Source organism: Tyto alba, unplaced genomic scaffold (assembly GCF_018691265.1).
Source record: "Tyto alba isolate M040663 unplaced genomic scaffold, T.alba_DEE_v4.0 Super-Scaffold_9, whole genome shotgun sequence".
Lineage (NCBI taxonomy): Eukaryota > Metazoa > Chordata > Aves > Strigiformes > Tytonidae > Tyto > Tyto alba.
This window is the reverse complement of record NW_024881330.1, coordinates 20,933,674-20,950,248: the sequence shown is the minus strand read 5'-3', so window position 1 is coordinate 20,950,248 and position 16,575 is coordinate 20,933,674. Positions and strand designations below refer to the sequence as shown.

The window sequence follows — 16,575 nt, the reverse complement described above, 5'->3', positions numbered from 1 at the left end:
AAGCTGCACGTCTTCTGCATGCTGAGGAATTGTTCCTCTTCTGTTGCCTGATAGGGGCACAGCAGCATAGCAGATATTTAAATCTTTGTTGCTGTGTAGGAACAAAATGCAACTCTGGACATTTCTGCTGAGTAAAATTGGAAGGAGAAAGGAACAGCATCCCGCTTCAGATGGGTGTCTGCCTCTAAATAATTTTCAGTTCACTGGGTGGCACAGCAGATGCTGCCACCACTTACTTGATAATGTCCCATTTGGTAATTTGCATCTGGGTGATGATGGTGGTTTTGAATGCTGGAATTATAAGTAGTTATTTTAGGCAAAAATTTTTGCAATTTCATGCAATTTACAACAGCATGGCTTAGGTAAGAAAGATCCATATATGTTTCTCTCTCCTTGTAAAAGCAGCTATATTTGATGAGTTCTGAAGAGTTGCTTCATAGACAAAGAAAGATGTGAGAATGATGATATAGCTATCCCTGAAGAGAATGATAATGCAGACTTCAAAAAAATACATGTTTTCTTCACCATTATTTTAACAGAGACATTTGTTCTTATGATGGACAATCTTCTGCACTCCTGAGGCCGTAAGAGTCCCCAGCTGGAAGCCAATCTCCGGAGATTCAGGATATCTTTCGGTCTCCTGATTTATTTAGAGCTGTATGATGGCGAAGGTGCAAACTGTTCTAAGATATTCTCCAGAGGATGCCTACTGTTCCTGCAGAGCCCCAGCTGCAGCCAGAAATACATTAGCCCTCTGTTATCCCACACCTGAGGCTGCACTCAGAAAACTGCCTTTTCTATTTTCTGTTTCCCCTGATCTCAAGATCAATAGCTCCAAGTGAAAGAATTACATAATTAATTTTTTTCTCATCACTTTGTACAGTTATGTATGCTGCATACCTCACAACTTTTTATAACATATAGTGTGAAGGCTGCTGTTAGACACGGACTACAGAATATAGCGTATCTCATGGTTTACTGAGAACACAAAATGAGGAGATAATTAGTGAACATGATTCATTCCCCTTTTAATACGATAATCTTTGTGACATCATCTTTTGTTTCTTAAAGTACTGCAGCAGAGTTACCTACATAATCTTGTCTAATGATCTATCCCATTGTATGTCAGTCTGCGAGGGAAATTGCTTCCTTGCTCTCAGTTTATTTGACATTACTGACAAGTAAGGTTTCCTTTCCTGATTATACTCACCTCCATGTAACCAAGCGTTTTTTTTTCTGCAGTAGATTTTGCTGAAGGCTGTGTTGCAGTTCAGATTAAGATAAACTTGCAGTGGTCTCCTCTCATGTCTGGTGAAATACATGGAACTTTTTTAACATGGTAATCTTGACTGTACATAGTCCTGTATGTGATGTCATCAGAGTAACAAGTTATCATTATGCAGATGTTGCCCGATATTCTTTTATGAGAACTTATTTAGTATTCATATTGTAAAGATGTTTATTGTGCAGCAGCAATTTTCTGCATCTGTAAAGGCAGAATTCAGAAAAAACTCTTAAGTCCTGATACAGCAATATAATTTTAGCATTTGTAGTATGTTTATAAATCTAAAATAACGTGGTGTCGTCATGTTTATTCTTACTGGTCTTTTAGGAAGGCAGGGAATGAATGATAAGCCACGGCTTAAAAACCGTATCGGAAACTCCCATTCACAAATACCTAGGGGGCTTTTAATTTCTAACAATTATCTAAAGCTCTTGGGTTTGAAACACAGTAGTGTCTTGTGACAGGAGAGCGTTATCATGTATTTTTTCTTGCCATGTAGATCTTCCAGCCTAAAAAATCATATTTAGTGGGTTGTTCTGCAATCCCTTTGCCTTGGACCGGTCAAATTCTCATCTGACTGCTCCGGGCTTCACTGGAGAACTAGTGTGTGTGCCTCTCCCGAAGCCTTGGTCCGCAAACCCTAACACCTCCGAGCAGGACGGAGGTGTCTCCCGATAAATACTGCGTGAAAACACCCCTTGGCATCCTCTCCCACATTCTCTAGACCCGATTTCTGAAGCTGCCGCCTCACGGGGTGGCCCGGCCCTGCGGTGCGCTGCCCGGCGCTGGGGTGAGGGGCGGGCAGAGCCCGGCCGCCGCCCCACCGGAGGCTCCCGAGAGCCCTGCCGGAGCCGAGCCGACCGCGGTGCGCCCTTACTGGCCTCGGCGGGAGCCGCCGCCGCGGAGCGCACCGCGCCGCACCGCGCCGCACCGCAGGGCTCCCGCCGCAAAGGCGCGGAGCGGGCGCCGGCAGCGCAGGCATCGCCCCGCTTTCGGTGCGGGGGGGACCCGCGCGGCGGGAGGTCACACACACAGCCCCCCCCCCCCCCCGCCAGGGGCTGCTGGGAGCGGGGCCGCCTCTGCCCGTTTAAGCTCCAGTTGTTCTTCTCTGCGGCGCCTATTTTTAGCTCATCCTCTTGGTAGCATCCAGCTCTGCCCCCTATTTCTCCGCGCTCCCCCCCTTCACACCCCACCCCCCCACCCCCCCCGCGGTGGTAGGTTCCGCGCGGCGGCGGGGGCACTGAGCATGTCCGAATCCGCTCGGCTGCGGCCGCCGCGCCGGGGCTGCGCTCGCGCGCCGCGCTCGCCGGGCGGGAAGGAGGGCGCGCGGCCGGGGGCCGCGTGAGGGGGGAGGCGCGTGCCGCCGCTGGCTCCGCGGCGCCCGCCGCCGCCCGTCAAGTAAGTTTCTCCGCGGGCGCGGGGGTTGCGCGCCGCGGGGCTCCCGGTTCGGGCACCCCCTGTCCCCGGGGGGCGGCTGGCGTCGGGAGGCGCCGCCGTCTGTCCCAGCCCGCCCGGCCGCCTCGCTGCGCGCCCCGCGGCCGCCGCAACTTCTGGGCTGCCCGCGGCCGGGCCCCGCCGCCCCGGGGAAGGGGAAGGAGAGGGGGGTGCGGGGGGGGGGGGGGGGGGCAGCGGCTCGCCCCGCGTTTCGGGGTCCTGCCGGCTCCGGTGCGGGCTGCGGCCTGCCGGCTCGGCTCGGCCACGGGTGCGCGGGTCTCCGCAGGGGCGTGGGACGGCCCCTACGCGCTCCGCGGCGGGGAGCGGGAAGGCTGCGCTCGCCGCGGCGGGAGGGCGCGGCGCGGAAATACCGGGCAAGCAGCCGCGCGGCCGGTGCACCATCAGAATTATCAAGGCTGGGGTGTTTGAAGGAGTTCCTGCTTTAGCAGATGGTACCGTAGGAAAGAGTGTGTTTGCTGGGAGAAACTGGCATGTCGTACGGTTTTGCTCCTTCGTGTGACGATTTATTCTTGGTGTTCTTTTAGTTTAGTAGGGGTACGGTATTTTAACTTACCTGTCGGTAGCAAACAAATACCAAACTGTGCCCCGAGATTTTTTTTTCCTCTGAAAATGGGATTTCGTTATTCATTCAACAAATGCTTACTCTGTTGTTCTTTTCATGAGTAAAGTCGGTTTGAACACTATGTGTTTCTGATATTAGGGAACGTAAAGTTCTTCACTTAATGTTGGAAGCGGCACGAATTAGTTAATTTCTTTTTCTGGGCTCTGAAACGAGGAAAGGTTTCAGAAACTGCCTCCCTATTCAGAGAAGGCTTGTTGCTGTTTGCAAAGTTGTATTGATAGCCATCTAATTAAAATGATAGATTTATAGGGGAATGGTAATTTGAGGAGCTATCTGTGAAACTGAAATTTTCACTTATGAAAATTCTGCTGCTTAACATGTCGCTGGTGAAAGAATTGGACTACATGAGGGCCAGCAAAGTGCGCTTGGTGAACAGTCTGTTTTAATTTTCATTAGACCATTCTGGTAGGTGTTCTTAGTTCAATGACCTGACTTTTGACACTTTTACAGGCATGATTATCTTTGCATATTGACTTAGATTTGGTAGAGTACTCAGAGATGAATATTCATATAAACTTAAATGTTTGCATGTTAAGCCTCATCAGAATTTAGATGTATTTTAAAGTAGCTAAAGACCTGGAACTTGCCATCCCTACTGTGTATATTCTTACTTCTGTTAAGTGGTGTTATTGCAGTGGAGACAGAAAGACTGCTCTATGATTCTTTCCACATCTCTGCAATTCTTCCCCTCTCCCAAATGAAGAATCCCCCCCCACCATTAACCCCCTACCCCCAGCAATAACAATTGATCTGTGGGTTTCTGAAAGCCAGTCAGTGTGCGCGATTGAGATCTGACTTGTGCATGAATAAACTGCTGTCTGTCAGTTCCGTTTTTATGAGTATGCAGTAATGGGGGAAAAAAAGAATTCTTGAGTGGATGCCTTTTGCCTGCTACACAAGATCGTAAGGGAATGCAGCAGGAAAGAGCAGCTTATGTTACCTGTGTTGACAGCGTAGTGAAAAATAAGGAGGGAAGTTTTTGTGCGTGGCAACCTGCTGTTTTTCTCCTGTAATTAGATTTGAGTTGAAATAATACCAGGTATTTAAAAAATAAAATTGTTCAAAATATCAGAAGCCTTCAAAGTCTGAGTGCTAAAAATACCTTTCCTTATGCTCTTGAAGTAATATTTTGCTTAGTTGTGTTGCATTTTACTGTTGCGGCATTTTAATACTTATTATAGTTCTAGAGCTTATACAGATTAATAGAATTATTTCAGCATCCTAACCAGGTAAGCGTTCTTTGATAGTCAAAGCGTACGCTGATAGAGCATATGAGCATGTTCTTAGAATATATGCTGTGGTATAATTACTGCAGAGTCCCAGTTGATTCTTCATTTCTTGACCAGGTTTGAGCCCAACTACTGGAAATTAGGAAGTTATTTCAGTGGCAGTGAGTTATGTGTTAATTGTTTGGGACTGTCTAGTTAGCAGCTGCAGTGTTTGCACATAGTTATTTTTCACATAAGGCAGAAAAAAGTAATTCTAATCTTCTTTCTCCATGCATGTCTTCCCTTGAACATTGCTTTTCCATGATTTGCTTAATCTAAGGAAATATACTCCGTGTTTTGTTTTGTTTGGTTGTTTTGTTTTGTTTTGTTTTGTTTTTTTAAATAAATTGTGTCATCTCGCATTATAGGTAATCATATATACTCAATTCCCCCCACCCCCCCCGGACTTTGGGAAATAACAGAACTGTGGAAAGAGATGTAAAAAGACTTTTTTTTTTTTTTTTTTTTGTAATGAGTTGAATTTAATTAAAAAAAGCCCCAAACTCTATTAATTATGCCCTATGAAATTTTCATAGGGAAGTGGTTAGTCTCTAAAGCTCATAGCTGAAGGCAATAGTCTAGGATTGTCAGAGTTACTTACCAGCTGTTGATTCGAAAGAAGGACTCTTAGCATTTGTTTTTGTTGATGAGCTACTGTAACTTATTTCTTCTTTACCTTTTAGTGAGCTGCTGTTGCTTCTTAAGTTACTACAGCAAAAACGTTAAATTAAGCATATTATTGAAACACATGCAAGGTGACAGCCTTACAGAAGCAGTTACTTCTGATAAGCATGGACATTTTTGTGAATGGGTTCACTTGGGAGATATTGCTACTTCTGTTTAATAGAGCCATTTACTTAAATTTAAGATGGTTTTCTTGTCTACTTCAGCACGCATTTGTTAAGGTAGCGTGTCTGTCTTGGTGTGTGAATGTTGCCATCAGAGGCAAAAGGAACAGTTTGGGATAGACAAAGAATTGCATGCATTTCGAAGCTCTTCCAGCATTGGAAAGAGACACTGCTATTTTCATTTAATGGGTGGTGTTTTGTGCCAGGAGTGGGTGCTCATGTGGCATACTGCAGCAGTGAGCTGTAATTGCCCTTTGATTCTGGCATCTGCTCCTACCAGTTTTTCTGAAGATTAGACGTAGATATGGAGAAGGTATCTCCTGGATATCTCATGATACATTATGGACCTGTCAAACTGTTTCTAAGACAGGAAGTTGTTGGATCTTCAGGTCAAAATCTTTCAGATTGTGCAGAGGCCTCTGTCACAGAGAGAGCTTATCTGTGGCTACAGCCGTACAATTATCGAGTTCCTCCTGTACATAAGGTTACTGCCTGTATCTCTCGATTACACACTGAAGCAAGTGATCACCTCCTGCTCCTGCTTTCTTACATTGCTCTAGCAAAACAGAGATAGGAGTATTTGCTTTTTTTGTTATTCTACTGCCTGTAATAGGGTCTGGAGGGGAAGAAAAAAATCAGAGAGAGAAGAGAGAAGTAGGGAGGAAAATACATAAACCCGTGTTAATCTTCCACAGCTATTGTACTAAAAACTAGTTGGAGTTTTGGCTCCTTAACTCTTAAATGGCATGAGGGGAAAGGACCATTCAGCTTCATTTTGTTAATCCTTAGGTATACACTCAGGTAGCTTTATCATTTGATGATTGAGAAATAATGCAAAGAGAGGGGGGTTAGACATGGGAGCAGAGGGAAGAGAGGACAGATACATCCAGCTTGTGAGTATGTTGTGATGGACTTCCCAGCAGAGTCCTGAACACAGCTTACAAACATGCCATTTGTCACAAAACAAAGGATTGTACCTTCTCTGGGGCCAATGTAACATGTTGTCCACATAGCCCAGGGATAGTAACATGGCAGGGGAAATGGGATTCTGAGCAGCAGGATAAAGTGTGCTGTGGTGTAATATGACAAGAGTATTTGTGTGAGTTCTTCCTTGAACTGCTCAAGGCCATGAAAGGTATACCAGTTTCCTCTTTATTTTCTTTTTGCTGGACCCTGTTGTTTCCAGGCTTGGACCGACATGTCTAAGCCAATTTATATATTTCTGGTAAGCTTTTATGACCCTTTTGCTCGATATGGTGGGGGTCCTGTTCTCACACCCCCCAAACCCTCAAGATTACTCAATAAGTACTTTGTTACTTCACCATTAATAAATATTGGAAGCCTGACTGACTGATATGAAAAGGAGAGTTAAACTTAAAACTTGTGAAAGAACATATAATGTCCCCAGCACAGCCTTGGACATTATAAAACCAGAGAGACATGTGTAATGACTTTTCATATAATAGAAACTGTTGGACTCTGAGTAAATTCTTGGTTGAATGATACTTACCACTTAGAAAAAAAGTTACTCCAAATTTTTAAATGAAGAGTAAAACCCTCCTAACACTTGTGAATGCATCCAAATCCATTGTAAGCTTTCCAGTTGTTAACTAGCCTAAATGTTTGCTATTAATAACTTATTTTTAGCTTGGTGTTGTTTTTATTCAACTTCTGGCTGTCAGATCTGACTAGCTGCCTGTTCAAAGAGCTGCATATTGTCCAATAATTTTTTTCTATGAAAGTACATGTAGATCAATGAAGACCTCTTGGTAAGACTGAGCTCGTCACATCTTTTGCTGTTTATGTATTTTCAATCCTGTTTCGTTTTTGAGACTAGTCAGTTAGTCTGTTTTCTGTCATTTGGAAGTTATACTTTGTGTGTCTCAGATGCAAACGCCTTTCCTGAGCGTGCAGTAACTTCACACACAAATAAAATTATTAGAGCAAAAAAAAGTCAGTGCTCCAGCAGGAGGGACAGAACATAAAGAAATCTTTAATGGTGAAGTAGGTACAAGTTGTACAAGTTGTTTAATACTTTGCTAGTAAACCTATCAGTGATCAACAGAGAAAGATGAATGGAAGAGGAACACTTGTAAGCAGAGATTAAACTGATGTTAGCAAAAGCAACCGTTTTCTGTGGAAGATGGGAACTTTGTTGGTCTGTGAATAAGAGCCTTAGTCATGTAAGATCCACTGTTACAGTTTACACATTCTTCAGTAATCATTGACCGAAGACTAACACTTTGAGTTAGTCTGGGACATTCCCCTTGCATCTCTGTCAAGGCACAGTTGGCATCTGTGCAATTATGGACATACAGTATTTCTTACTGAGCGTGCAAAGCAAAGCTGTAGTTGTTTTATTTTAAACTCTGGAATACCCCTGAAAAACAAAGTATTGCCTTTTGGTAGTGTAGGGACTTGAGATTTACTTGAGATTTACATATTAGTAGAAACCATCTTGTCTGTCTTCAGTGGGTGATCTCACCCATTAAGACACCAAATTTGGAGAAAACAAATATACTGTGTGAACGCATAGTGTGGCTGCTTAATTTATATGCTTTTTCTTTCTAGACACTTTATGTATACAATTCCCATTCATTTCACTATGAACTTGAGTTGTTGAAACAGAGAAGAATCATTTGTCTCCTGTGCTCCTTTGTATAAAATACGTTTGAAACACATAGAAGTGAAACAAATTCATAGGTAAAACATAGTTCACTTAAGTACTCCTATAGATAATAAATAACTGGAAACCTTTATATAATATGACATGCACATAAAGATAAGACTTTGATACTGCAGTCAAAACTTCTTTTTTCCCTAAGGCATGACATAACCAGATTCCATGGAGATACCTTCTAAAATAACAGCAAATACATTATTAGTTATTCCTTAATCTAACCATAGCTGTACAAAAGCTTAGTAATAAATCATCTTCATATTTCATAAATAATACAGAGCATACTAAAATGTTAGTATTTATAGTCACTGCAGTGAAATTGGATTCACTTGAGTCTTCTTCATACTTCCTTTGTGATTTTAAATTATTAATATGCTATATTTCAGAAATAGGTATTTATGTACTGTTGACGTAAACCTAATCTGTTCAGTCATCTGAATCTCTGGTAGTTGAACTTACTTATGCACTTTGTTGCACCAAAAAGCCAGGACATCCATGTTGTTGATACAAGCACATTCCAAGATGATTAATCAATGATTATCACAGCTTCTGTAGCTTCTGAAAAGAAAAGCTGTAACAGCTTTTAAATCCCCTTTAGAGAAGGAAAGAGCTCTTATCCAGGACTACAAACAGCAGTAGCAAGGAAAGCAGATGCAATGGAAAACAAAATATATTTATTTCTTCTGGCTTTAATTCTCCTTAAGGATCTTATTGTTAGTCTCTGTGGGTTTTCAATAATTTTCTCTGGTATTATATCTTTTTTTTTTCTTATAGTCAGTATGAGCACTGGCTGTGGTGAAATGTTATGGCCATAAGACTAATGCTAATTCACTAGTAGTCAGTCTTACTTCTAGGTGAAACCTCAAGCCCTTTGTTGTACTTTCTGCTTGAATATTTCTCGAAGAATTACACTAATTTTAAGTGTGGACATAAACCACTCATAGAAGTCCCACTCATGCCTTCTGTTGCCATTAGTATATCATCGTGGCAAAAATAAATTGTCTGTCTTTGTACACATTTTCCCATATGCCAGAAAGGATGATAGTAGCAGGAATTAGCTGGTCCATGCGGAACATCTGACTGTGAAACTCCTTTCCATATGCAAACTGTCATACTTCCTTTTTTTTTTCCCTTATTTTTTTTCCACTAAGGTCTACCTCACCTGAAAGCTTATAACCTGAGTTTGTGCTCTACTGAGAAGTTTTACCTGAAGCAGTGAATGACTCAGACACCTTTAGAATGGAAACAGTAAAATAGCTATGTGGAAGAAATTATAATGCAAGTTTAGAAGTGGAACTAACATTTATTAAAGCTTCACTGCTCAACTGAGTTTTCTGTTTACTGCTCCCCAGTGTCTTCCTGTAGGTTGTGTATCCCCACAGTGGAGCATGTGTGTATTCACTTGTTTTAAAGGCCTACACACAATCAGCTGTTTTTACAGAATTAAAGTGTGTGATTGATGTTTATCTTCAGATTAAACTGTTAATACAGATTATCAATTTGTTCTAAACATAAGATTTTTCTCAGGTCTCCCTGCCATAATAGCTGCTTTATGTACTTCCCAGTGTAACCTTGCGCTTACTTTATCCTCAGACTGTACCTGAATTTTCGGGTGTAAAGCAGTAGCAGTACACTGTGCTGTGTTGCATCTGAGAATCTACCTCCAGGCATGGCTTTCCATTCAAAGCATCCCTGTGCTCAGGGGTCCCAGAGGGCACAATGTTCTTTCAGCTGGGTACATGTACTCACATCTAAAAAGACAGTGTCAAGCAGAATTTACTCAGCATTTTCTCTTTTCTGCGGCTCTTGTCTGTGGTAGTGGCGATTGAAAAAAGTGAAATTTTGGATCTGTTGTTTGTGTTCTTACTGGGATGTGCCTGGAGTTCAGGTAACCGTATGAGAGAGCATCTGGCTAAAATGCTGAAGCAAAAAGATCTGTCCTTGGAGCTGTGGACCATGAGAGAGAAGGTCTTGGCTTTTGATCAGATTAGGACTTGTATGAGCTGCCTGAACAAAATCCTAATGTTGGTTGGATGAGGTTGTTGGAGGGTGGTGATGGTGAAGGAATGGGGCTGAGGGAAGATGAAAGTGACACTGGGCAACTGGGAAGATGTGCAAGTGGTGGAATCCTTGTCTTGAGGGCTTTACAGAGTCCATAAGGAATCCAGAGTTTTCAGTTCTTCCTGTCCTGTTGTAATACAGGCAAGCCCATTGTTAAGGGTATTTCACCTCATTATTCTACCTCCACACAATCCCTTACCTCTTCCTCTTATTTATTACTGTAAACTTGTGTTTCTGATCCTTGGGGGAAAATATTAGAGCTGAAGCTGCCTGGATATCCAAAGTAAATTAAGACTTTTCCATTTAACTTCAGTCTCTATATTTCAAGTCAGTATTCATAAAATTAAGATAATACTAGCTTGATATGAGCTTAATACAGCATGATATGAGAAGGTAAGTTCATTAATGTTGGTGAAATACTCTAATACTGTAGTGATGATCACCTTGGAGAGGCTCATGAGGAAGTGAATACTTCTGGCATTCTGGCAGAGTTTAAGTAGAATACCATAAGGCTATGGACTGAACACCTCTGATCAGACTAGATGCTGGCTACCTTAACTGCTTACTCAGTAAATAGTGTCCTTCATTTTCTGTGAGTGTTGAAGCAGCCTTGGTGGAAAGAAACACTACGCGAACACAGCAGAAAACTGTATAAAGCTGTTTATGCATCCTTTTTGAGAATATTGTTTAGACACTTGATGACCTGTGGTTCTTGACTTTTTGAAAATAGCAGCCACAGAATGTGAGGAGTTGGTACCCACTGAAGTCCTCATCAAATCGCAACCAGCCTTCTCAATTAGGATGTCTTTGAAGGAGAGAAGAGTTCCTTGTGGTGATAATGTGACCATGGGAGAAGAGATCTGTGTAACAGTCCTCATAATCATTGCTACATATAGTGGAGAGTAGGTAAATACAGAGCAGAGCAAGTGAGACAGAAGTAAGATAGGAGTGGTCTTGATTTTGGTGAGTGTGATACTTCTCCTTCCAGTTAATACAGCTTTGTGCATCAACATTATGTTACTTGTTTGCTGGAATGCTAATACATATGTACATTGTATCCGACAGCACTAGCAAAGATCTGTGAAATAGGTGAACCTAGTGATGGTATCAGTGGGTGGAGTTGCCCAGGTGGAGAAGTTGCATGGCTGGATGGAGCTCACGGTGTTTGGAAGGAGAGTGATGTGGTGATGAAGTGTAATCAGACACTATCTGTGTATCTAGTTTGTCACAGGAATGTGGCACAGTGAACGCCAAATTGTCCCACTGCAGTTCTGTCACCAATTTCCTGGTTCCTGTATAAGAGACATGTCCTAGAACTGTAGCACAGGCAGCATGCAAACTTGTTACTGCTCTTTCCAATGCCTTTTTATGCCTTCAGTCACTTCTACCCACTTTTGTTTTTCAGGTATACCCAAAGGCAGAGGTTTTGTAAGGTGATGTGGCAGTAGAAATGAATTCCCCAAAGGAAGAACCGCATGCCATCCCGTGTGACCTCCTTTGGGGAACATAAGAGACCACGCGTTGGAACCCACGGGGCTTTCTTCAGCTGAAATAAATGAAATCTTGAGGAAATCTGAAAGTTGGCATTGATAGGGAGGAAATCGCTCCATCTCCATGAAACATGCAAAGGATCCCTGTCATCTCTTCTTATAACTGCTGATTGCTTTCTGCTTTCTAATTCTCCTTCCCAGTTATTTTAATGACAACTCGTTATGGCAAAAATACCTGTCTCTCTTTCTGTCTGAGTGAATCTAAGAGGAAGAAGAGTAAAAAATTTAAAAAAGATACATTTGAAAAAAAATAAAAATTCCTTTATTTATCCCACTTCCTTGTAGTACCCAATCATGTTGTAGGTCAGCTTTCTGTTTTTAGTTTTCCAAGTGCACACCTCTATGTAAACAAGTAGATCTTCAGATAATAGGAGAAGTTGGCTTTAAATAACTTCCTATGACAAGCACAGTACCTATTTTTTCCAAAGTTCTGTAAATATTTAAGGTGAATTATTCACATATGCCAAAATGAGTCAGATTTATACCTGTGTGAGGGCAAAAGCAGTCACCAATATGAGTTAAGTCACTTTGTGTTAAGTGCATGATTATTAGAAGAATTTTAAATAATAGTCTGGAAAAAAGTGAAGATAATGGCTTTTTTGATGGGTAAATTAATATAATTGTGCCAATCTACAGAAATACAGACTGAGTTGGTGTGAAGCTGGTATAAGCAGCTTGTAGTTTTCCAGATGCTTGTACCTGACATTTTATACCGCAGTGCTTACACAATGGCACCACGCAAATTTCAGTGCATCAAGCATTCAGTTTCCATGCCAGGATTAAATTACTGAAGTTTGTCTGGAGTTCTGGACTGTTGCAATTTTAAACCACTGGTGTTTTGTCATGTGTCCTTGTTTAGGAAGATTCGTATTCCATTTAATAAAAATTGAATCATGATAAATTAGTGATTATGACCATCTTTGAACTGTAGCACATCTGAAACCTGCAAATTTGTTTATGCTTCAAGTACATGTAACCGGTTAACTTGAATGATGATCTTACTACATCTTCCAGTCTCTTCCAAGTGCATTGTTAGCCATATGTCTCTAGCAGGTAAAGAAAGATAGAATGATAGTATTTACTCCAGAGAAAGTGAATTTATAATCCACTTCTTGATCTTGGATGAGAAATGCAACATTATTCCTGAAGGACTTCAAACTATAACTCTCTAAGATGCTTTTTCCAAACACACAACTATTGAGCTATGCAAGAGCACTGAGGAGGAACACAAGAAAGTCTTAATTTGGCTGGTAGATCATCGTAGCTAAGACTACTATCATATTGTATTGATCATTCCTTAACATGTAACATTTAGATAGAGTTCCTGTTCTTTTTTTAAACTGTAATCTTTTGTGTTACTTTGTTTTGATATTGTCTTAACTAGGCTCTTGATGTTGAAGAGAAGATACTCTTATAGGTCCATAAAACATATATATCGCTTCGCATAAACAAAAAGTTTGACTCCGTGCAAATGATCATTTGCATTTATAAAATGCAATAATGAGTTCATGTAATTGTATCTTGCTTGTAATTGTGCATGACTCCTAATTATGAATCCCAGCAAAGGATCTGAGGTGACCATTTGGCTCAGTTCTCTCCCCAGTCCCCAACTAAATCGCCTAGTATGCCTCTGCATACTTTGCTTTTCTTGAATCTTTAGTCATTATGGATACAGTTTTAACATTGCTAATAGATCAGACTAATTTACATGCTTTTTTTGTAAAAAATGCTGATGCAAAAAAACAGTAGTTTATGTGAGACCACTAAGAGAATGGTTTAAAATTTGTAGTAATCTGTGAGCCCAGTCACATAAATCATGACTAGACAGCTGGTTAAAGGTAAACTATGAGAACAACATTTAATTCCAAGTGTAAATTAAGGTATTAACTAATAGAGCTCAGGTCAGGAGATTACTGAGACTGTGGCTTAGTCTGTTAGAGTACTACTCCATTGAAATTCATGCCTCAGTTTGTGGGTTTTTTCCTCCTTGCACGAATTACCTGTATTTGGAGGTTCTACTTCTGATCCTTTCCTAGTAACAGATGCTAATGTGAGAAGTCTTTACTATGAATTTATGACCTAAACCCAATAAAACTACAGAACAACAGTACTTCCTTATTGAAACAAAAAAATTTAACCCTTACTATAAAGAGCTAATTCAGCAGGTTGTAGAATCTAAAACAGAGCCGTGGGAGACTGACTTTGACTGACTGATTTTATTTTAACATATGCAAGATGCTGGATAATTTTGCCTTAATCAGCTCTACAAATCAACAGGCTGAGAGAGATAGGTTCTTCCCATGTGTTAGTGAAGGGTCAGATAGTGTATTGCTAACAGCTTTGAGCCATGTGTGGAAAATATTCCTACCTTCTGTTCATCAATGGGGAAGCAAACATTGCATGTTTATATCTAATAAAATTAAGTCCATATGTGTTTTTTGTCCTCTACCTTCTGGCTAATTGGTAATGTGAAATTAAGCTGCCATGGACTGGACATACATGCTACTGAGGGTATGAATTTGTATTTTTTTCTTAATTGGTTTTAAAAGCACATAAGGCTTTTTCTGGTGCAGCACCACTGATTTTGTCATATTTTTTATATGTGCCTGGTACCTAAACACCGTTCACTACAATGGACAGAATGGTGCAAGCGTATTGCTGTGGGTGAAGCAGTCAGGACACTGGAAGAGAGAACTGGCTCTGTGATGCAAATCCTTGAGTGCTTTAATTGCAGGCTAGATAGGAACAAATGTCTCGTGTTTGTTCTTTGCAGGGTGTCAAGTCAGATGTGGGGAGAAAACTTGCATAAATTAAGTTTTTACACAGTAGTTTTTGTTACTCCTTTGTTTTACAATTTCAAGTAGCTCTACTGTGCTTGCCAGTAAAACAAGCAGATTACAGGAACAGAGCAAAAAAATCCTTTATTCTATTCCAATTAATTTAATTCCTACTAAAATCCTGTTTATGTTTGGAAATGCATGACCTTGAAACATTGGAGTTCACAGTTCAAATCTTTTGGTCGATACTGGCTCATATACTGAGTGACCTGAATAAAAATAATGAGTAGACAGTAGAATCTTTAGTTGCTAAATTGCTCGTTATCTTTTTAAGGTGTTCATTTTTTCACTTCCCTATATTTGTTATACAAAGGATAAATTTAGTCTTGTGGGGACAATAACAGCATTTCCAGTTCCATGGTCATAGTTCTTAATGCTATCAGCACAGTCATTTTTATAGATGCTCTGCATAACGTATCAGCATGGGCCAGATTTTCCTTTGTGACTCAGAAACCGTTGTAATTATATTGGTGCACGCAACTGCATCTCTTATGAAGCTATACTAGTGGTAGTGAGTTTTCTATATGGATGGAAAATTTGTAAGCCTGCACCAACATTATATAAATAACCTACGACAAGTGTTGAAATTTTATTTCAATTATGTGATAGTGTTCTGTTTCTGTTAGAGGTCTCTCTTCTCAAGCATCCCCATATGGGCTTGCTTTTGCAGTGTGCTGAAGGTAATTTGTGCCTTCATATATTCTGTTGGGATAGTGGTGGAGTTGTCATTTTGGTAAGAACATACTCTGTCAGTCTTGCTCCTCTTATGCCCTGAATCGCTTGACAGGTGCCACAGTTGAATATTGCTGGAAGAAATGCCTAATGCAGAAAGTCTGAGAGTATGTGGAAACTGCTTGTAATGGTCATGGTGTAATACCTGAAACAGAATAGAGGGAACTATTTATGCACAAATATAGAAAGCTTTAATTATTCGTCAGATGATGATGAAAAACTAGTGTGTGCATCCTGTCAGGGAAAAACCCAATTGACTTCAACTGTAGTTCAACAAAGCAGTATGGATTTTTAAAAAACATAGGTGTGGGGTTAAATGTTACAATGTATCAATTTTACCTGAATTAGCAGAAAAGAAATGGTATGATTTTACATTAATGAGATGCACAAAGCCAAACTCTAGCAGAGTCCTGTTAGGCATTTGAGAGGAAGAAGAGAGTGACTGAATTGTCTGTCTCCTGTGTGCCGCCTGTACATCTTGGGATGATGATGTTCTCTGGTTCTGTGTGGAGATCACAGCTAAGAAGGGTAATAAGATAAGCCCCTTGTGGCTAAAAAAAGAACAGTGGCTTGAGGACGAAGCACGTGTAGGCTCTCCTTCGGACTTCCACCTGGAACTGTAAGAGTACACAGAAACTCCTTTCCTCCTCAGCTAATGAGATCTGTCTGGAGGGTTCCCATACTGGTCACCTCCTGTTTTAACCTGCTGAGAACAGCCCTGTAAAGCAGGCAGGTTTCTGACATTCATTCAGTGATCTGTCAAATACTTTTGTGCCAAAGTGAAAGAAAGAGATGATCTCTCCTAGTTCGGAATGAATAATTAAGGATTTTTAAGTTGCTAATTAAGTGGAAATGAAGAAGTAGGAAATAAGTGATGTCTTTGTTCAATCCTAATTTAAATTCTACTTGTAATCCTAAAAGTCAGACTTCTAAACAGTGAGCTGAATGTCCAGTGTCATTTTAGTAGCACTTGAGTAAGCAGCACTGTTATTATTGATATCATATAGAGAGTTGAATTTAACAACAAAAAATATGGAATTACATAATATTTTCTGATGTTTTTCATATAGAAGTACAATTATTTTAATTTCCATATAATAATGACTTGCAAAAAAATGAAGTTAGAACCTTAAGAAACAACTAAATACATGTTTCTTAAGAAAAAAGTGAGGAAAAATGTTAAACCAATTCTAAGTTTTAATTAGAAAAAGATTAACTGTATAATTGACTTTATTAT

The 16,575-nt window shown here is 40.6% G+C and overlaps 1 protein-coding gene across 1 annotated transcript in view; it reads left to right on the top strand.

Moving 5' to 3' along the window:
* Positions 1–2,609: 2,609 nt before the first annotated feature.
* Positions 2,610–16,575, top strand: part of OXR1 (oxidation resistance 1) — a 297,516-nt gene continuing 283,550 nt past the window's right edge. The window contains exon 1 of the mRNA XM_042785937.1: positions 2,610–2,683. The gene's annotated coding sequence lies outside the window, so the exon portion shown is untranslated. The remainder of the gene's footprint in view (positions 2,684–16,575) is intronic.